The sequence below is a fragment of the Panthera onca genome, chromosome B2 (genome assembly GCF_046562875.1).
Source record: "Panthera onca isolate mPanOnc1 chromosome B2, mPanOnc1 haplotype 2, whole genome shotgun sequence".
Classification (NCBI taxonomy): Eukaryota; Metazoa; Chordata; class Mammalia; order Carnivora; family Felidae; genus Panthera; species Panthera onca.
Window position 1 is genome coordinate 65,296,345 of NC_138343.1, and position 24,897 is coordinate 65,321,241.

Genomic DNA, 24,897 nt, shown 5'->3' on the forward strand with positions numbered 1-24,897 from the left:
GCTAATATTACAACTGTGCCATAAAAATTTTATCTCAGGAATCAGAGTTTAATTTTTCTCCTTCTTTTGACTATGAATGAAGAGTGATTTATGAAGAAATATATAAAAAGAAGAAAATATTTATGCATTCTCTTATCAGTCACCTCATGTAATTTTCACACAATCTTTCTGTACATATTATTGTATAATGAAAGAAACTGAAACTCGTAAAATGTAACAGGCCAATAAATGCGAGCAATTGAACTCAGGTGTGTCTGACTTATTGTACATAACATGTAATACGATTCTAGAAGGAAATGTTAAACAGCCCTTTCCTTGTAATTGGGAAAGTATGAACAGTTTGTTATATGGTTTATAAAACATTCAAAAAACTAATACCAGCTTCAGAATTGATTACAAGTCAACTTATTTTTTACTCATAGTAATAAATAGCTGTCAAGCACTTGCTAAGAATGAGACATTGTACAAAATACTATATGTGTAGGACTTTATTTAATTCTCATACAAACCCTGTGCAATAAGAACAGAGTTCTATTTCATAGATTTACATTTTACAATTCTGAGAGGTTAGGTAATTTAATTTGCCCAAATACACAGTTGGTAAATGGAAGAGGTCGATCTGAATCCAGGTCTCCCTGACTCAAAGGCCCATGCCCAATCACTCTACTGTAACACTGGCCACTAGATTTAAATAAAATGAGAGCTGAGTTCTATGCTGGCTTTTTGCTAGCTCCCCGAGTAACTTTCATAACTAATTTAACTTCTTTTAGCTTTGGTTTACTTCTATATAAAATTAGGGAATTGAATGAGAACACTGTAAGGATTTCTTTCTCTTTTCAACATGCTTGAGTTTCCATGGCCTGAGGCAATTCTCAAACGTACCTGGATGAAGCACTCCAGACTTCTTCCACTTGACTTTATTCTTACCTTAAAAAAAAAAAAAAAAAAGACTGGGTCTGCAATCTCTGAACTTGAGCTCCATATCAAATTTTTCTTTGAGAGGTAGCGGGGGTTTCACACTGCCTGTGAAATACTGATACAAATCCCAACTTATATTGTACAAGTTGTCCTCCTGGGTTCATTTAAGAATCCGTATGAGTGAAATGGATTTTAGAAGAAGGACCTTTTAAAATTATTACTTCTTAAAAAGCAGAATAAAAACAGAAGAACCTACATCAAACCTGTAGAGTTTTTTCCCAACATACAAAAATTTGGATACGAAGGAAAAGTCTGCATCTATTTTAATCATCAAAGTTTGGGTTGGTGATAAAAATCTGAAAAAATCTGTAAAAAAAACTGTACTTTTACATGTTTCCTCTTGTACATTCTTTTTTTAAAAACGTGAAATATACACACAGCAGTACTCTCCTTAATACACAACGTGTACATATCAGCCATCTTAAATAAATTACAAGCACCTTAGAATTCTCCTCTGTGCCTCTCTCAGATCACATCCCCCAGCCATCCTCCTGAGTTAACTTCTAACCTGAGTTTTGTGTTAATCATTCCCTTGTTTTTCTTTATAATTTTACCATTAGTGTGTATACCAACAATGTTATGTTTAGTTTTGCCCGTTTTTGAACTTTATATAAATGAAATGGTCAGACTATGTGCATTCTTCTATGACTTGCTCTTTTCATTCTCTATTATTCCTTTAAGATTCATCCAAGTAGTGTGTAGCTATTGGTTTTCCCTTTGTGATTAATAATATTCTGTGGCATTATATATACCACAGTTTATCCATTATATTGTTAATGGATCTGTAGGTTATTTCAGGTTTTGTTTTGTTTTTGCTATTACAAATTATGAACATACATTTATCTGTTTCCTGGTACACGTATGGAAGCTCCTCTAGCATTATACCTGGGAGAGACTGTTAAATCTTAGGGTATGCATTCCTTAGCTCTACTAAGCCAGTTTGGTTTAATTGATAGTTTAAAAAAATTAATCTGTTGTAAACATTTAACATTCTGGAGCATGAAAAGAAGTCATAATCCTATTGAATTGTAAAATCTGGCTAACCAAGATGTTAGTAAGTCCTACTAGAAGAGCAGAACATTACCCTGGGTTGAGCTACTAAAATAAAGAGGTAGTGCAGTTCGTTAAGAAACAAGAAAAACAGCATAGAAAATTGCCACAACATGGATGGAGCTAGAGTGTATTATGCTAAGTGAAGTCAGTCAGAGAAAAACAAATACCATATGATTTCACTCATGTGGAATTTAAGAAACAAAACATGAACATGGGGAGGGGGGAGGCAAACCATAAAAAGACTCTTAATTATAGAGAACAAACTGAGGGTTGCTGGATAGGGGGTGGGGGGATGGGTTAATGGGGTGAGGGACATTAGGAGGGCACTTGTGATGACACTGGGTGTTATATATAAGTGATAAATCATTAACATTCTCCTGAAACTAATATTACCCTATATGTTAACTAACTGGAATTTAAATGAAAGCATGAAACAAACAAAAATAAAAATAATTAAAAAATAAAATGAAAATTTGAGACAATTATAATTTTATTCTCAAATTTTGATATAAGTAACTAATTTCCTTTTTTATAGAATAAACACTAATCATAAATTTAAAAAAAGAATGGCATAGGAATGGCTAAATGAAGAATATAGGAGACCATTCTGTTTCTAGAAAAATAATTTAGAAAGATGGGCAAGTCTTGTTTCTTTTCTATTAGTAATTAGATTCTTTATAAAAAAAATGTTTATGCATTTATTTTGAGAGAGAGAGAGAGATAGTGTGTGGGGGGAGGAGGAGGGAGAGAATCCCAAGCTGGAATCAGGACAGAGCCCGAAGCAGAGCTCAAAGCAGGGCTCACAGTTTGATTCATGAGAAAATGACCTGAACAATACAGAGTTCATATTTGTCTTATGAGTTTATACTTTTTTCCATTATGGAATCTCTTGGAAGTTATTCTATATGGCCCTCAAAAAGAATGGCTTAAATGTCTCTGTTTAGGAATTGTTCTGAGCCTGTATGCCATGGACTTTAGTGGGTACTAAGAGCTATTCCATGTGGACATGGACAGTAACTCCATGTGTACAGTAATATTATCAGTGAATGAAGAAATGTATTTGACACACTAGGTTAATCCTGTGTAGGTTTTCTATCTTCTTAGTCAATAGATAAATAGATTTCAGCTATTATCATGCAGGTAAGAAGAAATGTTTGATATTAAAGATGTTGAGATCTGCAAGTTTGGGAACTAACTGCTGTGTAATGTACATCTGTACCTCTAACGTGTGTGTGTGTGTGTGTGTGTGTGTGTGTGTGTGCATTCAAACAGGCACACACATGTCTGTAGATAGGGTTTATGAAAATCCATACCACCAAAGGATACCAGGATATTAAGAAAAAAATTTTCTGTAGATATGTACCTTCTAACTCTGAGACAGCATTTTAAATTATTAAACAGAATATTTAACATTTGCACTTGAACATTTTATTTGTAAACATAAATTAGAGAACACCATTAAATCAGCAAGATATCTCACACTGCAGAAGGAACATAGGGTCCCTTTTAGTTTCATCTTTGTAAACATTATTTATAAATCACTAAATAATAGGGAGAGGATCAAAAGCTAAGTTGATTAAATATGAGTCAGAAAATAAGATGAAGCAAAAGTTGAATAGTAGTGTCTTTTCTTATTTATTGTCCAGGTTTTGAAAAATTAAGGTTCATTTTTTTTCATTTTGCCAATTCAGTTTTGTTACTCAAAAACACACAATTTCTTCCAAACCAGGAAGTAATTTTGAGCAGCCCTGAATATACATGTGGGTGCATTTATTTTCCCTTCATTTGAGCAAAGTTTTAAAAGAGACTAATCTTTTAAAAATAGTATAAAAATGATACCCCGTCCATACAGTTCAATTTATAATTGAACTCTTCAAAGAAAATAAAAATAACAAGAATGATTTCTTACACGGTTAAAATTCAGATAAAGATTTTTCTTGCTAATGACCCTCCAAGAACTGTTATGGAAAATCACTAACCTGGCTTCTGACAGTGTTTTCATATAGAACAAAATATAAATGACAGTATTTTCATTACTGCTAATAATGAAAATATTGATGTCTAAATGTTTATACTCTGGAAAAATATATGACAGCTTAACTGAATAAAACATGGGTTGATCACTGAAATAGGTTTTTTTTAATTTATAAAACAACCGGCATCTAATGTCCCACATGGGGTTATATCTTCTCCCCTAGTGATGCTTAAGAGAAAGAGTTAAAGTGAAAAACAAAGTGAGGCAAACATACCAAGAAAACAGTAAACATTAGAAAAATTCTTAATTAGATGATTCATGAGGGGCACTTCGGTGACTCACTTGATTAAGTGCTGACTTAGGCTCAGGTCATGAACTCACGAGCCGTGAGTTCGAGCCCTGTGTCCAGCTCTGTGCTGACAGCTCAGAGCCTGGAGCCTGCTTCAGATTCTCTGTTCCTCTCTCACTTTGCCCCTCCCCTGCTCATGTTCTGTATCCCCCCCCCTCAGGAATAAATAAACATTAAAAAATAAATAAAAAACAAAAGATGATCCATGAAGTCCCTACACTTGTTTGTGCCGCCCCTGCCCCCCGCCCCCCAAGGGTCATTCAATAAATAACATGCTTCAGGGAGTTTGTGTAAACAGTGTCTTGGCACCAGGGAAAGGTGAGATTAGAACCAACTCCTGGAATCAGTCCTGGTAGCCTGGCTGAGCTCTTCAGTGGTGTGAGTTGATGCACAGAGATTATATGCAGTGTAGTTTGTCTTTCGCATCTGCTATGTTTACAGATGTGAAAATATAGATATTGTAGCATACATACAGATGAATAGCCATTTGAGAACATTGAAATCTGTTACTCTTTTAACACAATTATTCCTTGCTTTTGCTCTCCAGTAGAAAATTTTCTCTTCCCACAGAAAAACAAAATGTCACTGTGCAGAGACTTAACAAATGAGATTAGTGTTTGGAGAATGAGGGTGGCCTTTGTGGAAGTGTTTGGAGTCCTTGGCAAACTTTATCTACTAACAAGCAGGGGACATTTACAAGGTCAGACTCCTTGCAAAAGGCTGGACCTGCATCTCAGAAGAAACCACTGCAGAGTTCATCTATTCAGTCAGAAAGGCACAATCTCCTTTAAAGCACAGTCCCAAAACAATAATTATTTCTCATTTTGAGAGGACGATGGGAACTCATCTTTCCCTCCCGACACTTCTCCATTTATTCCACACTGCAACAAGATCCCCTTAGCTACTAGATACCTACCTAGAGGTAACTTTATAGTCTTTCATCTACTAGATTAAATTCATTTTCCCCCAAAGGAAAAGTGTCTATCTTTTTACATATTCAATTTTTGCTTATACTTTAAGAATATATCATTAATTTGTTCATCATCAATTTGATTAGGCATAAAATATAGCAAGAATGGCAATGCTTTACTTCTATTTTCTAAAAGAGCATAACCAAGCAAGCATTGACCACTATCAAATAATTTCTAATCTTTCTTGGCATCTGAGGTATTTAAGTTCTGGTTTTGACTGCTTTAAAACAGCCATGATGTTGCATGGCATTGTAACTTAGAATTTGTCTAAATATAACATTGAACTGTGCCATCTTCAAGGCTAATATATAAGAACAATTTATTTGGTCAAGTTGAATGCACTAGGCTAAAGAATTCTGTAATTAAAATTCACTCATGTTACATAGTACAGTAACTCATGTACGGTACAGTACAGTGATAAAAACTTTGCTTCTTGGAAAAATGATTCCCCAAAGAAGCTATGCCTAAAGTTACAGAGATCCTCCAAACTGAGGATGTGAACGATCTGAGGAGCTCCTTACAAATATCAGAGGTCTACTGACTCAGTGAATATTTCCTGTTTTCATAGCATAAATTCAGCTCCTTCTAAAAACTCTTTTTTTCTAAGTTTATTTATTTTGAGAGAGACAGAGACAGAATGAGCAGGGGAAATGCAAGGAGAAAGGGAGAGAGAGAGAGAGAGAAAGATAGAGAATCTCAAGCAGGACCCATACCTTCAGCGCAGAGCCCGATATGGGGCTCGAACCCAGGAACCATGAGATCATGACCTGAGCCCAAACCAAGAGTTGGCCGCTTAACCGAGGGAATGACCGAGGTGCCCTATCCTTCTAGAAACTCTTGAAAGCACCAGTGTTAGTATTCTGAGTTACATGTGACAAAAAACCAACTCAAAAAGATCTAAAAGATATAAAGAAATTGAATGGTTTACATAACTGAAAAGGTCAGGGCAACAGGGACAGTTTCAAGTGTGCCTTGATGCAGAGGATGGTAGATGTCACTAAGACTCTTCCTCTGGATCCGTGCCTCATGTAGGTTCTTCCTCTCATGAAAGCAAGACGCTTGTAGCATCTGCAGCAACCTCACATCCTTCCAACCTCAAGTCTAATGGAGAGAGGACCTGCCTGTCTCAATATTCCCAATTGAAAGTTTTATTATGTCTCCTTGGCTTTGATTGCATTACCTGTCCATCCCTCAATCAATCAGAAGAATATAAGAATACAAAGTGCCATTAGACTTGGGCTTTAGGCACCTGTTCCACTCCTAGAGTTGAGGATGGAGGCCATTATGGAAAGGAAAGAATGGGGAAGAATGAACCTTAAACTAAAACGGGAGCTTTTTAGGGGTGCCTGGATGACTCAGCTGGTTAAACGTAAATAAAAAACAAAACAAAACATAAAACGAAAACAAAAAATGGAGCCTTCTGCTGAAAGGAGGATGACTGCTGGGGACACAAACCATGAAATTCACTGTTCCACCCTCCTAGAACCCTTTGCTATCAGCTCACCAGACACAAGCTCATCTAGTATTATTGTTCCTTATGTGTCAGGGATGTTTAACAATTCATAAATGAAGGCATAATTTTATAGGCCTAATACTTATACTCTCTAATTCAATATTTAATTTTTTTAAGTTTATTAATTTATTTTGAGAGAGAGGGGAGAGGGACAGAGAGAGAAAATCCCAAGCAGTCTGCATTGTCAGCACAAAGTCTCACATGGGGCTCAGTCTTATGAATTGCGAGATCATGACCTGAGCCGAGATCAAGAGTAGAATGCTTAACTGACTAAGTCACTCAGGCGCCCTAATATTTAAATGTTTTTCCAGTATTTAAATTTTTAATGAAATTATTAATTATTTCAAAGTTAATACTAATTATTCCTTAAGTGGATTCTTTGTATTAACATCCACAAATACTTGGCTTTTTAATTCAGGATGTACAATTCAAATTATATTTTAGTCAATTTTTTTAAAGTGATCAACATTTAAAAAAATTTTTTTTCTTAATGTTTATTTTTGAGAGAGACAGAGACAGAGTATGAGCAGGGAAGGGGCAGAGAGAAAGGGAGACAGAATCTGGAGCAGGCTCCAGGCTCTGAGCAAGCTGTCAGCACAGAGCCTGACACGGGGCTTGAACCCACAAACCGCAAGATCATGATCTGAGCCGAAGTTGGACACTTAACCAACTGAGCCCCCCAGGTGCCCTATATTTTACTCAGTTTGAGGCAAAGGATGACATTAGGATAATTTACAGTTGCACAGAGGTAAACCAAGTCATCAAACTCTTTCCTCCCTGATAAGAAGGCATTATATGATACTGCATTTAATTTTTATTATTAAAGACCCTTAAAAATAGGAAGAGCAAAGATTGATTATAAGTAATATGACTTACAAATAGGAAATAATAAAGAAAAAAGCATATTACTAGGTATAGACATTCCAAGTATAAAGTTATCATATTGAATATCATATTAAGTACTAATTTTTCATGGCTGGAAAGAACTATAGAGATACTTCAATCCTAGAACTTCATAATAAAGATATTTTCTTTATTATGGTAAGTTGTTTGTCATTATTTTCTACATAAGACAGAACGGCCAGAAAAACACATTTATATTAATATATCATTGTGAACTGGATTAATTTGGGCTGATTCTATAAAGAACTCTCTGCTCATCCAAGAGGACACAACTGCACCCCAACTTAGCTGATTCCTTCTCAGGGCTTTGTTCATTCCAAGAGTCATTGAGCCTCTCCATATTCGTAGCTCTGTGCTAGGTGCTGAGATACAATGATGAATAAGATAAATGTGGCCCCTAATCACATGATGCTTCCAGTTCAGTGAGGGTGACAGACAGCAATTATGTGACAGTTGACCCTTGAACAACACAGGAGTTGGGGGTGCCAACCTCTCCATACAGTCAAAATTTGTGTATAACATTTGATCCCCCCCAAATTTTACTAATAGCCTACAGTTGACCAAAAGCCTTACCAGACATAAAGTCTATAAACAAATGTTTTGTATGTTACATGTTTTATATACTGTATTCTTATAGTAAAGCTAAAGAAAACAAAATGTTAAGAAAATCATGAGAGAAAATGTATTTTCAGTATCATACTCTAAGAACTTGCATATAAGTGGACTTGCACAGTTCAAACCCATATTGTTTAAGGGTCACCTGTATTCACCAAATCCAGTCTTCAGTACAAGGTATAATTTTTGTTATAAAAGAAAACTTCATTGTCCTGTTACATCATCTCCAAGTCCATCTGGCCAAGTCTAGAGGCTTAGGGAAATTGCCTTTGAGTAGAGAATAAGAAAAGGATGAACATCTGGGTGGTATCACATGATCAAGGTTCTGACAGCCGTCTGCCCATCTGGAACACAGAGGACAAGGTAAGGAAGTTATTTGGGGCTAGATCATGCAGGAACTTGTAGACTGTAAGGATTTCAGTCTTTAAAGTTTTGGGCAAAGGGTGACATAATCAGATTTGCATTTGAAAAATCACTCTAGTTAACATGTAGAGAATAAATGCAAAGGTTGGTGTAAAATTATGTCAGGAAGCTGATAGAGTGGTCCAGGTGAAAGAAGATGATGCAGTGGTGGCATGTCCTAGAGTGGCACTGTTGGAAAGATTTGACAGATTTGAGAGAGATTTTAAATAAAAAATAAAAAGACGCATTGGTTCTCACAAGTTATGAGTCATTATATGCCAGCAGGTTTTTTTCAGTGTACTTTCTGAGGCCAGTAACCAGTCTGTTTTCCTACTGAGACTCAATAAATACTATCATTCTCTGACAGTCATATTCCTTTAGTTTATTATGATATAGCAATACCTGTAGTAATAATGATGCCCACATCCTATAGCTTTCCAGTTAATGCAGATGGCTTTTGACCATAGCCTTCATCTCTCACCTTGTTAATTCAAGTCTTTTTGCTCCTGACTACACTAACTCATAGACATCTTCACGAAATGTAAAAGCATACAACAATCTAGGGTGCCTATGTACCTGAAAATATTCTGAGTTATATTATAGTTTATAGATATCCATTCCTTAAATCTTTATACTAACATGATCTGGAGAACTATGGAAGTCAGTAAAGATAGCTGACCTGACATAGCACACTATATGGATATTTTTTTTTCCTTTAACAAATGCTCTATCCTGAAATTTAAAATCCACATTTAGACTAAAACGATGTTGTATGATTACATGCCTTGCAAACCTTCTATTCTGATTCTACCTTCTCTTTTCTCTCCCTGATTCCCACAGTATTGGTGTTCCCCAGAATCTCTCTGTAGGCTCTTTGCTCTTATTCTAAACCAGAGATAACCAAATCACTGATGCTGCTCCCGAGCTGTCCACCTGAATGTCCAATTGCTTGTATATTCATTCAGTTAACAAACATTTTTGAGAGCCTGTTCTATCCCACCTCCTATTAAGTGTCTTCATGAAATGGTTCTTCAAAACCCTAATCACATACCTGAAATTAAATCCATTAGGCCCCCAAATCTACCCATCACTCTCATATTCATCATTTCAGTGAAAGTCAACATAGCCCACTTGCTTTAACTTCACTCAACACCTGCCCCTATCTCTCCCTCCCTTGCTGTCCAGTCACAAGTTCTGTGGCTCTTCCGTTTAGACCTCATTCAAATTCACCTCTTTTCCTGCCTTCCTTCACTTTCAGGGCTTCAATTTGCACCTTGTCACCTCTAGTATAATAAGCTCACACTGTATTTCCCTTCCTCCAATGGGGGCCCCCTTGCCAATCATTCTTTCCAATCCAAGTTATCTGTTATGAAGGCTGATCTAATCATGTGACTCATAGAAACCTCAAGGGTGATGTTTTCTCATTAGGATAGAATACTAGCACCTCAGCACAGCAAATAGAACCCTTAGGAATGTGTTCTTTAACCCTTTAGCTACATTCTAGTGCCATCAGCCCACTCCCCTTCAGACTCTAGATGCAAATCATTTCTTGTTCAGTAGGTTGTAACATGCTCGTGTCTCTGTATTTGCTCTCCTTTCTGCCTGCCTCTATTTTATTACACTTCACCTTCAAGATTCTTTTCAAGTATTCTTCGCACAGGATTTTCAGCATCTGTGCTGCTGAAGCAAGCACTCTGCATGGGGTTTTCAGCTTCAGGCCCATGTGTGCCCCTGCCATTCTACTTTGTCCATCTATTTATTGAGACAGTCAGATAACAGCCTACTTCTCTTTTATTCACATTTCACTCTGCCACTCAAACCAACTTTCTGGAGCATAGATCCTTTATCCCCTCAGATCTACCCATAGTACATGAAATATAATTAAATGATCAACAACATTTGCTGAACTAGTGTTAATAATTATAATATATTTAAATGATTTTAATGATTTGTATGATATGGTTATTATGATTATAATTATAGTATATTCAAGTGATTTTTAATGGTTTTTAAATGATTTTAATGATTTGTATGTGCTAAGTATTTTTTAGCAAATCTGGGAGAAATGCACGCACACCTATTAAGAAACCAAATACCACCACTACTATTAAATGACAACAAATAGGTTGTTATGAGAATTTTTTGGACATTTTTCATGCACATTGCAATCATTGGAAGCAGACTGAGTTATCGGAAGCAGGATTTGCAATCACTGGATTGGCCAGTTCCCATTTTCAATCTTCAATGCTGAGTCTAAACAGCAAATCCATGCTTCCTATTGTGAAAGAGTTAAAGCTCTCCAATGGTGCTCATTTCTAATAGGTGTTCTTTCCTTATTTGTTTTTTTTAATAAAATGCTTTAGTATGAGATACAATTATGGGGTAGTTTTCCTGAAATGAAACTAGCAATAGGAGTCAATTCAACATATATGTGAAGAATCATTTCAGAATATTCTTTTTTTCTGATTTCTAGACAACTCTATTATTGTGAATAAATCACATGTAGTTCTCTTGTCACCATAGTGTTTGGCAAGGAAATTTGCAGTGTTTCTTCTTTAATCTTAAGAAGCACATATCTGCCAACTTTTATGTTGCTCTTGAAAAGTAATAAATAATTACACTTCATATGTCAGCATTTCAGTGCCTGGTTTAGGGGAGAGAGTATTCATTGTTTTTCTAAGTGGAAGAGTAAAAAATTGAGAAAGATAAAGAGATTTTGCCGGTGTTTTTCTGTAGAAACATTTTTCTTTTAAAAAAATATGTGCTACAAAAACTATACTAGCAATAGGGATGTTTATCATGATATATATACTTTCATGACGAGAGTGGTGAATATTTTGATTGAGACTTTGAACAGCACACTTGTGTAAATAAACGTTTTTAAATAATTTATATTTCAAGACAAGATTTAAGCTGTGTTGGTAAGTCTGTCAAAATTACATTTCCATATCCACACTTCTGCTAAGCATAGTAGCATAGCTGCCATGAATCCTAAATTTGAATACACAACTTCTATAAGTGGGACATAGAATGCTATTTCTCAAATATAATATGGGGTCTTTTTGATCTGTCTGAAGGCCATGGGTTTCTTTACTCCATTTGGTGGTGATACTAACACAGAAGGCTGGAAAATGGTATTGTAGAGGAGGGAGGCTATCCATATTCATATAGGTATTTTTCTGAATGTATTTTATGAATTGGAGAATTGTTTGTACCAGAAAGTGTCAAAATTTTATTAGAAATATTCCCTACAGTTTGGTGGACTAACATAAAACAAAAACAGGAGAGGATTTTTTTTTTACATTCTTTTACATAGAAGAGCAGCCCTACACATGGTGTGGGAGAACAAGCAGGGCGAGCAAGGGATCCACGCAGTGGGGAAGGAGAAGTAGGGGTCTGCAGATGCAGCTGTCTAGTACAGGTGTCAGTGCCTGAGTAGGATGAGGAGTATATCTGAAGTGAGGATGAAATGAAGTATTGCAGCTACAGTGGTGTATGTAAGGGAATGCTCAGGGGGCAGTAGTGAGGACAGCCCCAGGCAAGTGGTGTCCGAGCCTGAGCTGAGTTAGGAGGGTGTCAGTGCAGTGAGACAAGTTGCAGTTGCAGTGAGGCAACAAGGACTGACGATTGGTTACATATAGTGGGTCTGATCACAAAAATGTATTAAGGATGATGGGAGCCAGGTTTCTTATAGTCGAGACGGGAAGTACAAGTATGGAAAAGTAGGAAACTAGGATGAGTCCTTCAGTGTTGTATCAAAATGGGAGACAACGGTATGAACCTATGTTTTATCACTTACTGAAATGACATAGAAATAGATACAGAGGTAAATATGTGTGTATTGGGATTCTCCATAGAAGTAGAACCAATATGCCTCTGTGTATGTGTGTGTGTTTATGTATATGGTTTGTTATAAAGAGTCAGCTCACATGATTATGAAGGCTGAGAAGTCTCAAGATCTTCAGTTGGCAAACTAAGACCCAGGAAAGCTAGGCCAGCAGGCTCAAGACCCAGGAAGAGCCAATGTTTAGGTTTGAGTCCAAAAGCAGGACAAAACTGATGTCCCAGTTCAAAGGCAGGCAGTAGGAATTTTCCCTTACTTGTAGGAAGATCAGTTTTGTTGTTCTATTCAGTCCATGAGTGGGTTGGATGAAGTTGCCCGCACTGAGAAGAGCAATCTGCTTTACTCAGTTTACTGTTTCAAATGTTAATCTCATGCAGAAACACCCAACACCCTCACAGACACAACCAGAATAATATTTGATCAAATGTCAGAGCACCCCATGACCCAAATTGATACATAAAATTAAGCATCACAGTGTGTGTGCTTGGGTGTCTGTGTTTAAAAACAGCTAGCTTCCAGATCTTGGTTACTAAATACTATTCTCCCTAAAAGGGCTCCTTAGAGAAATGGCTGAATCCAAGGCTGGGCAGGGTAAGTGTAATATGATCCTGGAACATCTTGTCGTACCATATAAGAGTGCTCAAAGAATGATGAGGGCATGTCAAAGAACACGGGAACCAGCTTGGAAAGGCTCCTACTGGCCAAAGCCGGAACAACTGGAACATCAAAATAAGTAATAATAGCAACAGATTGTAACATCAGATAAAATAAGAATCCATGAGCCCATAATGTTTCATGAGACCATCCCTCATATTTACATAATCTCAAAGTACAAATGCACTAAATATGTACTAATTACAAAGAAAAATAATAATAATTTTTCCGTGAAGAATTATGGTAAATGCTACTTTAATGGCCAATATTAACAGTAAACAATAATAGGACAACTGTATGTCTTCTTTGGAAAAATGTCTATTCGTGTCTTCTGCCCATTCTTAAACTGGATTGTTTTCTGGGTGTTGAGGTTTATAAGTTCTTTGTGTATTTTGAATACTAACCCTTTATCAGATATGTCATTTGCAGATATTTTCTCCCATTCTGAAGGTTGTCTTTTAGTTTTATTGTTTCCTTTACTGTGCAGAAGCTTTTTATTTTGATGAAGTCCTGATCGTTTGCTTTTGTTTCCCTTGCCTTAGGTAATACATCTCATAAGAAGTTGCTAATGCCAGTGTCAAAGAGGTTACTGCCTGTGTTCTCCCCTAGGATTTTATTGGTTTCCTGTTTTACATTTAGGTCTTTAATCCATTTTGAATTTATTTTTGTTCATGGTGTAAGAAAGTTTAGTTTCATTCTTTTGCATGTTCCTGTCCCATTTTCCTAAAACCATTTATTGAAGAGACTTTTTCCCATTGCATATTCTTGCCTTTTTTGTTAAAGATTAATTGACCATATAATTTTGGGCTTTCTGTTCTGTTCTATTAAACTATGTGTCTACTTCTGTATCAGTACCATACTGTTTTGATTACTATAGCTTTGTAGTATAACTTGAAGCCCAGAATTGTGATGCCTGCAGCTTTGCTTTTTTTTTTTTTTTTCAAGGTTACTTTGACTATTCAGGATCCTCTGTGGTTGCATACAAATTTTAGAATTGCTTCTTCAAGCTGTGTGAAAAATACTGTTAGTATTTTCATAGGGATTGAATTAAATGTGTAGATTGCTTTGGGTAGTATCATTTTAATAATATTTGTTCTTCTAATCCATGAGCATGGAATGTTTTTCCATTTCTTTGTGTCATCTTCAATTTCTTTCATCAGTGCTTTATAGTTTTCAGAGTACAGATATTTTAACTCTTTGGTTAGGTTTATTCCTAGGTATCTTATCGTTTTTGGTGCAGTTGTAAATGAGATCAATTCCTTGACTTTTCTTTATGCTGCTTCATTATTGGTGTATAGAAATGCAACAGATTTCTGTGTTTGATTTTGTATCTTATGACTTTACTGAATTTGTATCAGTTCTAGCAATTTTTTGGTGCAGTCTTTCAAGTTTTCTATATAGAGTATTATGTCATCTGCAAATAGTGAATGCAAACTGGTGCAGCCACTTTGGAAAACAATGTGGAGGTTCTTCAAAAAGTTAAAAATAGAAAAAAAAATAGAACTACCCCATGATCCAGCAATTGCACTACTAAGTATTTACCCAAATAATACAAAAATACTAATTCAAAGGCATACATGTACCCCAATATTTATAGCAGCATTATCAACAATAGCCAAATGATAGAAAGAGTCCAAATGTCCATCAGCTGATGAATGGATAAAGAAATTGTACACACACACACACACACACACACACACACACACACACAATGGAATACTATTCAGCCATAAAAAGAATGAAATCTTGCCATTTGCAACAACATGCATGGAGCTAGATAGTATTATGCTAAGCAAAATAAGTCAGCCAGAGAAACAAATACCATATGATTTCACTTATATGTGGAATTTAAGAAACAAATGATCATGTGGGAAAAAAAGAGAGGCAAACTGAGAAATAGATTCTTAACTATAGAGAACAAACTGATGGTTAGCAGAGGGGAGGGGAGGTGGGGGGAATGGGTTAAATAAGTGATGGAGATTAAGGAGAGCACTGGTTGTGATGAGCACTGGGTATTATTGTATGTAAGTGTTGCATCACTAAATTGTACACCAGAAACTAATATTACACTACATGTTAATCAACTGGAATTTAAATGAAAAAAAAAAAAAAAAAACAGTAATAGGAAAAATCAAATTATGTATTGACTGATAGGATATAGTGAGACAAATGGAATATCACTTATGTGGTATTCCTGCAATAAATAAAATGCATATTCTGAATCTATGAGAAAAAAAAGACAAATGCAAATTAAGGAACATTATACAAAATAGCTGACCTTTATCTTCAGTAGTGTCAAGTTGTATGTCAAGGAAAGACTGAGGATCTGTTACAAATTGGAGGAGGAAAGAGATGTGACAACTAAATGCAACATGTGATTCTGAGCTATATCCTTCTGCTATAACAGACATTATTTTAATTCATAAAACATAAATGGCTATAAGATTATATAGGAGTGATATATTTATATTAGCTTCCTGATACTGATGGTTTGTGGTAATGTAAGTTAATGTCTTCATTTATAAGAAATACTCATTGAAGTATTTGGGGTGAGGAGCATCACATCATCAACTTACTGTCAAATTCAAGGGGAGAAAATTTCTTTATTCTTACAGCTTTTCTCCACGTTTGAAATTGTTTCAAAGTAAAAAATAAATACATATGCTACAGGACATTTTATTGCATTAACAGTCTGAGATTTCACTTGTTTCCTTGAGAATACAGCTCTTTTGTTATATTCCCTTAACTATATTATGCCTGTTTATTTTGGTGTGAAAAGGCAGTAAAACTATATCCTTATAAGTTACTGATTATGACTTTTTACATCTTAAACATTCTCAGGTTTGGATTTTCATTATGCAAAAACCATATCAAAAGAGTGGTAGTTGAATACATCTAGTCACAGGGAATATGTTCTCATATTTCCTCCTTGGGTACATCTCTCTCTCTGTCTCTTTAGGAACTTTCCCAGTATTGTAATGCTCCCTGCCATTTCAATGAAACTGCTTTAACAGTTGTTATCACCTGTCTCTCTCTTCATTTTTAAACTTTGAGGATAGTTATCAGTTCTTTCTTGATGTTGCTGAAACATTTGATATTTTTGGCCTCTGTCTCCTTGAAACTCTCAAGTCACCAGACTCCGTGATAAGGCTTTCTTGCACTCCTCTTGCCTCTCCAGGAATTCATTCTTCTTAGTGGAATTCATTCATAGATTCTTTTCTCTCTGAGAGCTCTTACACTGCCTACAAACACATCCACATTTCTATCCTTGAGTATCTCAAAGCCAGTATATACAAAACTGAATTCATCATCTCCTATTTTCCTACTCTCCCTTAAATCCCCTCCACTAGGCTTGGTGCTCTTTTTTATTCCTCACATTGCCATCTATCTACCTAATGGCCAAAAAGATGTTTTTTAATTTCCTTTTTATTAACCGTATCCATACATTTCTTTTTCTCCCCTCCAGTGTCTTAGTTAAGATCACCCTTATCTCTGCTCTGGATTACAGCCTCATAGTTGGGTGTCCTGGACAGAAGCTTTGCCCCGCTCTCATTTGTCTTCATGGTGATGCCAGAGCATACGTGGTAAAGCACAAATCTGGCTATGAAAATCCTCGGATGAAAATTCTGTGTTGTCCCCATATTGCCTTTGGGCAAAAAGCAAAAACTTGTTAACAAGATGTGAATGATCTTTCCCAGTTTGGCCACTGCTCACCTCTCCAGCTTCGTCTTTTCTCATTCTCTCTTATCAGTTCTGTGCTCCTTGCAGTTCTGTGACAAAGTCATAGTTTATCCAACTCCCATACTGGAATGCACTTTATGCCCCCATTTCCTTTCTCTGTTTTTCACATTGTTAACTGTTGGGCATAAATAAGAGATACCATGTCTTCCAAGGAGCCTTCCTTGATAGCCCCTCTGCCACTGGTTGTTTCCTCAGAATCCTGTGATTATCTTTTATTAGTATCAGAGCACTTATCATATTGTATTACTATTTTAATAACCACAGTCAAGCTTAAAACCCTTCAAAAGCTTTGCATAGCTCTCAGAATAAAATCTGATTCTTTATTCAGGTTCAGATAACTTTATGTTATCTGACCTCACTCTAAATCTCCCACCTCATCTCTTACCACTCTTTATCTTCCTCAGTGTTCACACGTGTTGCTGGACTTCTCTTTGGTCCTCAGATTTGCCATGCTTATTTGGAGACTTGCTTGCAACTCCTGGTCTTTACATAGCTGACTCCTTCCTTGTCATTCATACCTTACCTTAAATATCATCTCAGCAGAAAAGCTTCCCCGACCACCCTATCTCCTGCAGCCTCTGTCGGTCTCTGTCACTGTATACCATTTCAGTTCTTTGCATAGTGCTCATCCTGGCTGAATGTTTTTCTTAATTATTAATTTTTTTCTTATCTGTATGCCCCCAGCTAGAAGGTAAAACTCCATAAGAGCACAGACGTTGTCTACCTTTTTTTTTACATATCCCAAATGCCAATAAAATGCCTCAATGGAAAGAGTGACTCCCTTATAAGACTATAGGATTCTTAAGGACAGATTCTATTTTAATAATGTCTATTTATATGGTATCATTCTTGATATATCAAAATCAGTAATCTCATTCATTCACTCAACACATATTTAAAGTATTTCTGTATCCTAAGCACTGTGTAGGAGATGCCAGTGAGACAAACAGTCCAGTGACAAAAATGCATAGTCTACCACGTATGCAAATGCAGTTCAATTTTACCAAGGTTGGAAGCTTGGAAGTTGTCCAATGTTTCAAAATCAGCCTTTACTTCGAACATGCAATATAAAATAATTCAAAAACCTATACCAAGTGAAATTTAGCACCCATACTGATCTTATTAGGAATTCATCAGGGGATGAATTAGGTTTAGAAGCTATTTGTCACCTCTTGCCCCACATCCCTGCCCTGAGCTTCATTCTTAATGTCTTCATCTTACTTCCTTTACTATCCCCGTCCCCCCAACAAGGGAATTTCCTTCTAGTCCACCAAAAACAAACTTGTTGTATGTAACTGACCTATAATGAAGATTTGGGGACTTATGGGGAAATTATAAATCAGAACAGAAAACAATCTTCTATTAAACAGAAGCTCCAAAGGCTCTTTTCCCTAACAAGAAAGTTCTTACTAACAGTATTTCTCCTTGGTCTACAGCCTGCCACTGTACTGTTAGATGCTACCTCTACCTACAGAGATCTTTCTCTCAGAAAGTTCCCATTTCTCAAATATTTAGAAAATTTAGCTTCCCTGTAGCACTTATCCTCTCCTAAATCAGTCCACTTTTCTCATCACAAAGGGGCCACTAATAGGTTTTCCTAAGCGGAAGAGCTATCCACTCCCCTTGATGGGGGAGTGATTCTATTCAAACAGAGCAGAGTTATCATCTCCCTCACTTTAGATATTTGCTTCTGTCAACAATGCCTAAAATTACACTTTGCTTTAGGTTAAACATACTGCACAATTGATTCACTGAAACTGTTTAGACTGATATCTTCAAGACTTTCAGAAAAGTTGCCTTCAACTGCATCTCTGTCATTTTGCCCTTGTTTACATGGAATTTTAACCAAAGTACCGACATTTGTCCCTGATAAGTTTCATCATATTGTATTTGGCCCATCATTTCAGCATGTCACGATCTTTTAGAATTTTGGTTCTGGCATGCAATATAAACTATCCCTACCAACTCATGTCAAATGTAATTGTTTAAGTATATTCTCTATCCTCTCATCAGCTACCGAAAATGGATCATAGGCATGTGCTGCTTTGTTACAGGATTTTAATGGCTTTAAAAGACAAAAATCAAATGAGATTGATAAAAATATAAAGATAGGAAAAAAGGTAAAAATCAAATGAGAAGATTAAAATTTGCCAATTGAGACATCCAAGGACAAATGAACATCTCATGTTTAGGCATGTATCTCCCTCCCATTTCTCTTGATAATTCCTTCACTACTTATTTTGAGGTATAGGTAATTCTGGAGATGGAATGAGGCATGGAATGGGTGGTTGCCATAAAACATATTTTACTTTTATTTTATTTTTTATATTTTTTAAATGTTTATTTTTGAGAGGGAGAGAGAGAGAGAGAGAGAGAGAGAGAGAGAGAGAGAGAGAGAGAGAATGTGTGCTCAAGTCAAGGGAGGGGCGGAGAGAGGGGGGCGGTGGATCTGAAGCAGGCTCTGCACTGACAGCAGAAAGCCCAATCTGGGGCTTAAACTCAAAAACCATGAGAACATAACTTGAGCAACTCAGATGTTCAACTGACTTAGCTATCCCAGCACCCCCACCATGAAACATATTTTAATGTGGCAGGGCCAGAAGTAGTCTAAGGAAACTAAGAGGCCAAAGACAGAAAATTTAAGGAAGCAATAATTCTCAGGAACTTGCAAGAGCAGGGTGGCCTTGCACAATTTTGGGAGTGAGTGCCCCTTAAATTTCGCATGCTAGGTTTCACTTGTCATCCTATTCAAAGTCTCATAATGAGGAGGAACATTTAACTTATAGAAGGTGTCCTTGCCAAAGTTTATTCCTTCAGCCTAAGCTCCAGCTGTCATATTTCCACCTTCCTCATTGCTAGCTGAAACCCCTTAGTCTTAGCAATCTTCAAACTATGCTTGAAATTTGTCCTCTCTGCTCATTTCTCTAGTGATCTAAGACCACAAGTATTAGGAGGGAGCTCCAGGCGTCAGAAATAATAAGAAATACACTTAACCTACCTTTTAAATTAATAACACAGACCAAAAAGGCCAGTTTGGTTTTTTTTTTTCATTCAATACATTCTGTAACTTTTTGTATTATTTTCTTTGTTCTGCTTTCCCCATTTCCTTGCAGTTTGGTCCACCAGTCCAGGTCCATCACTTCAGGAAGGGCAGGGTCATAACCAATTATGGCTTAGTTAAGTATATTGGAATCTTCTTGGCAACCCTGTGTCGGTGCATACAATTAACTTGCTCTGTCTGGAACTGCTGGACATGTTTTCTTGGGGTCTGACTTGCTAGCCTGTATCCAAATCTCTGTTCCCCAGGACTGATGGTTAAATGATCATGGCATTTCTTCCTTTCTCTTTCTTCATGTCCATCATTATTATGCCATAGCTGCTGAGTACCTGTAAATGTTCTGTTCTCTGTTACAAAATTATGTGTCTCTTCACCTATGCTGTTTTTTTTTTAATTTTTTAAAAATGTTTTTATTTATTTTTGAGACAGAGACAGAGTATGAGCAGGGGAGGGGCAGAGAGAGAGGGAGACACAGATTCTGAAGCAGACTCCAGGCTCTGAGCTGTCAGCACAGAACCTGATGCGGGGCTTGAACTCATGGACTGTGAGATCATGACCTGAGCTGAAGTTGGACACTTAACTGACCGAGCCACCCAGGTGCCCTATGCTGTTTTTATATAGCATATATATTTTATATAGCCTATATATTTGTCTGGTTGAATACGCACAAATCCTAACTCTTTTTTGTTTTAAAAAGTAGGTTATTTCATGAATGGACAAATGAACTAAGGAGAATGAGCAACAGGCATTAGGTGTCTCAACACTCAGAAAGCCTGATTAAATCAGCCAAGCTGCTAATGTGCCTTATGTAAAAACTTGGAAGCCAGGCAGATGGCTTCTATATCTTAATGTCTTTGGTATAGTTATTCCTCACCAACTGTGAACATTGCTTTACTTAAGCATTGTAGTTGGAAAAAAATCATAATTGACAAAATTAATGCCTAGTGAATAAAGAGGACTCAGAGAAAAATAATAAAAATATATCCTGTATGTGCATGTTCATTTGCACACACATGTTCCCATGTACATACATGAATAGATGTACATCACAAAGGGCAGCCAGTGCCAGAAAAAGCACAATTCTTTGCCTCTCTTGTGCCAGTGTCACCCTTTTCATTATTCAAAAACAAGTAGCCAAGGTGGATTCTTAATGAATCTATGATAATATTATGCTAACTTTATGTAAGGCAGGTTGTATCCTCCTTAATGTTTTAAAATTTGATCCAACTATATTAAAATTTCATGGTTTTATTTTTTTAATTACATATTCCCTCATGATGTTTTCACAAGTCCTATTTGCTCTTTCAGCAAGACTATTTTAAGACATTATTAGACATTACAATAGGCAGTAGGAATACAACAGTGAAAACATCTATAATCCCTACTTTCATAGAGTTTATAAACTAGAGGGACAGACAGAATTAAACCTGTGCTTAAGGAAATATGTGATTAGAGATACATTGTATCTCATTTCCAATCAAACAGTTCCATTGCAATTTTATAAAGCCACTATCTAGAAAAGAAGAGGAGATGGGTCATAAACAAATAAGAGATTTTAGGAAATTTATGGAATACATAAAAGAGGTGGAGAAGTGTTAACTAGTGAATTAGATCAGAGGAACTCTCCAGCCTAGACTACACAGAGAGGCTTGTAGTCTAAACCCATCTGTAATGCAGAATCTAGTCAATGCTTGGGACTGAAAAATGCTACACTCAGCTGAGGGCAAAGTTAGACATGAGGCTAAAAATAGGAGGGATAATAGAGTATCTGTTGGTGGCATGGTTAACTATCCCAACCTCTAAGTGAAACCAGTTCAAAAGCAAGCTCCTATCCACCAGGCAAGGGGGTACTTCTCTAAAGAAGGTGAACAGTCCTAGAGAAAATAACTTATTTAAAGTTCCCTCAGCATAAGAAACTTAAATGTAGGATTCCCAGGCCCCCGCCCTGGCCCCTACCCCAACCCTGCCATCATTTTTAAAAAGTGCTTGCCTGTGAATTAGCAATAGAGGTACCAACATATAGAGAGATGTTCCAATCAGCTCTTTTACCAGTTTATTTGTAAAAAAAATAAACAGCTAAGATTCACTAGAAGTCTGAAGAAAGCCTTTAATGTGGAAGAGTGGCCAAAATAAACTAACATAAAAACCAACTTCAAAAAAAAAAAAAAAAAAAAAAAAAAAGTAGGGGCACCTGGGTGGCTCTGTGGATTAAGCTTCTGACTTCAGCTGAGATCATAATCTCATGGTTCGTGGGTTCAAGCCCTCTGCTGACAGCAGAGAGCCCACTGCGGATCCTCGTTCTTCCTCTTTCTCTGCCCCTCCCCTGCGTGCATTCTCTCTCTCAAAAATAAATAAACTTAAAAAACAGTAAACAACAAAATACTTCTTTTTTTTTTTAACGTTTATTTATTTTTGAGACAGAGAGAGACAGAGCATGAACGGGGGAGGGTCAGAGAGAGGGAGACACAGAATCCGAAACAGGCTCCAGGCTCCCAGCTGTCAGCACGGAGCCCGACGCGGGGCTCGAACCCACGGACCACGAGATCGTGACCTGAGCCGAAGTCAGCCGCTCAACGGACTGAGCCACCCAGGCGCCCCAACAACAAAATACTTCTAATTGTTATCCTTAGAGACTCATGGGGAACTTGAATCCACAAGATAAGAATAGGAAGCTATGAAAGTAACAACCAGAGAATTAAAATGAGCTCCTATGAAATATATTGCTGCCAAAAATGTTATAAGTGAATTGGAAAATAAAGATAAAGAATTCTCCCAGAAAATACAGGGAAAAAAAAAAACTCAACCCCTCCAAAACAAAACAACACAACACAACACAACAGCAAAGACTGAAGATGTGAGAGAAAAGAGAAGTGTGGAGAAACAACATACAACACTGCGGCTTAAGCGATCTTCCTAAAATGCAAACCATACCTTCTATTCTCCAGTTCATAATCATTTAAGTTTTCCCAATTGCCCTAAGTAAAAATCTTTTCACATAAGAGATTTTGTAGTTTGATGCTTTCTCTCTGGTCGAGACTCATAATTTTTCCTGTTACCTCCTAGACTCTAGACTCTGTGAACACTTCTCTTTCAGAAGCAACCTTCTTTCCCATTGCCTTCTTCACCTGGCTTTTCATACTCCTTCTAGAATAGCTGGAGCATTTCCTCAAGGAAGTTTTTCAGAATTCCCCTAACATGGAATTTTGTTTACTCATAAATGTCTTGCATTAAATTGTGAAGTTGTAATGGTAGGAACTGCTGTTTTTTCATTTCTATTAGATTAAACAGTGTGAAATTATTGGTTTTAGGTCATATATTCCCTAGGTCACATATAAACAATTTTGTGTCATTTAACTTGATATATCCCAGCTCTTAGTGTAATACTTGGAGCTTAATGAATGTTAGATAATGTTTTGTTGAAAGAAATATCGATGGGGATGAATTATTCTTGACATCTAGGTTTTTATGGCTTTGGAAAAAAGGCTTCATTGTTATATTATAAGATCAAATATTTAATATTTTAAGATCAGAAACTAAACTGTCATAATTTAAATCAGCAAAGTGTGTTAATGATTTCAGCTATGCTACTATTTCTGAAGCTCAATCACAAAATGTCTCTAACACAAGAAAGCAATCATTAGTTGGAATATAAGACACACTAAAAATCAACCAAAAATACACTTAAGCTCTTAATATATAAACTATGGATTTTTTTTTTAATAGTCTATGTGACTAGACTTTTTCATATGGAAGAGAAAAGTTGATTTACTGTTGAATATCCTGTCTTCTGCCTCCCTGTGGTTAACTTTCAGCTAGCAGTATGTAGTAAAATCAAATACTTTTTCAGTCATTCTTGGCTTACATGGATGTTTAAAAGAAGGCTACCCACTGAATTGGAAATGAAAAAAATATTGATTGAACATAGTGAATCAATTGGAACTTTTAGTGTTTTGCATCTATTTTGTTTCCTACAAACTTTCCAATTAATTCACTGATTTTGATCAAATTTGCCATACTTCAATTTTAAGTATCAGTATCAATGCCAATCTTAGGAGGGATCTTCCAGTGTGCAAAGTTTGTCTTCAAGAAATTCCTAACCTCAGGTGAGACTAGAACATTTCTTGAGCAAAATCACAAAGTATGTCTCAGATAGTGTCACATCTGTCTTCTGCATTTCATATGGTGTCTCTTTTCCTTATATTATGACTCAGACACATTTCTAATTAGAAATTGAAAAGTCTTACACCTGACATAGGAAGTGTAGACTTTAATGACAAGAGCAAGAGGTATTAACACAGGCAGACAAGTTTTCCCACTACCCTGAAAGCATCTCAGTTTCTACCTTGCTCTGTGGAATATGGTACTATATTAATTGTGAAAACATGAGAAACTAAACTCTCTGAGATTTTATTTTGTCTCAAAAGTGGATTAAAATACCACCTATCTCATAAATGTGAGGATTGTACAAGAAACTGCATGTGTACCTCATAACAGAGTGCCTGACATATAGTATGCGCTGTATAACTTTTAGCTGTTGATATTCTCTATTCCCCCAAACAGATGATGCCTAGCTTCTTACTTAAAATAGAAGTTCCATACCCTAACTTTGGCAGTCCTGTTTACCCTTCATCTAGATTTCCCCAATGGTGACATCTTGCCTGGCTATAATACAGTATACAGTCCAGAATATCTATATTGGTATAATCCACAGAGTTATTCAGTTTTCACCAGGTTTGTGTGCCTGTATGTGTGTGTATGTATGTGTAGTTCTGTGGAGTTTTATCATATATGTGGATTTGTGCAATCACAGCAAGATACAGACTTTCATCACCAGATTCCCT